We start from the raw sequence: 1,074 nt of genomic DNA on the forward strand, positions 1-1,074 counted from the left end.
TCCTTCACAACCTCTGCCTAATCCCAAGGATCATCATTCACAAACAGGAACTTATGAAACTCAACCGATGGATCAGGTAAAATTTTTTATTACCCTTCGAAGTGGTAAGGTTGTGGAAAAATCCATTCTTGAACCTTGTGAAGATGATGATGAATAAACTCCAAAGGGTAAGGACGTGGAACCCATAACTTGCAAAGAAGAGGATCAACAGATAGTACCACCACCATTCCCTAATGCATTGAAAAATACAAAAAAATCAAATTTGAATTCTGATATATATGATATTTTTATACCAGTAAAAGTTAATATTCCTTTATTAGATGCAATAAAATAGGTACCATCCTATGCCAAATTTTTGAAAGACTTGTGCACTGTGAAAAGAAAATTGAATGTGAAAAATAAAGCAATTTTAGCCGAACAAGTAAGTGCAATCATTCAAAATAATAATGCTTTGAAATACAAAGACCCTGGTTGTCCTACTATTTCTTGTATTATTGGAGAACGAAAGATTAAAAAAGCCTTGCTTGACCTTGGAGCTAGTGTGAATTTACATACATATTCAGTTTATCAAGAACTCAATCTAGGCGAGTTAAAACCTACTTCGGTAACACTTTTATTTGATGATAGATCTGTTAAAGTGCAAAGAGGTATGGTAGAAGACGTGTTGGTCCAAGTTGATAAATTTGTATATCCTGTCGATTTCATAGTTTTAGATACACAACCTATCGAAGCTTGTAATGCAATTCCTGTAATTTTAGGTCGTCCATTGTTAGCAACTTCTAATGCTCTTATAAATTGCAGGAATGGAATAATGAAGTTGTCATTTTGTAACATGACCTTGGAGCTTAATGTGTTTAATCTTTGTAAGCAACCACATGACAAAGGAGATGAAAGTGAAGATGAAGATCTTATTGAAACTCTTGTGGAAGAAAACATTCAAGAAGGGAGTACTCGTGATCAATTAGATATTTGTTCAATTGAAACTGTTAAAGAAAATATTGAAATTGATCTTGATGATTTTATCAGGTATCACTCGTTACCAGGATCAGAGAAAGAATTTGATGCAAAATATGA

The sequence above is a fragment of the Primulina huaijiensis genome, unplaced genomic scaffold (genome assembly GCF_012295235.1).
Source record: "Primulina huaijiensis isolate GDHJ02 unplaced genomic scaffold, ASM1229523v2 scaffold38393, whole genome shotgun sequence".
NCBI classification, from domain to species: domain Eukaryota; kingdom Viridiplantae; phylum Streptophyta; class Magnoliopsida; order Lamiales; family Gesneriaceae; genus Primulina; species Primulina huaijiensis.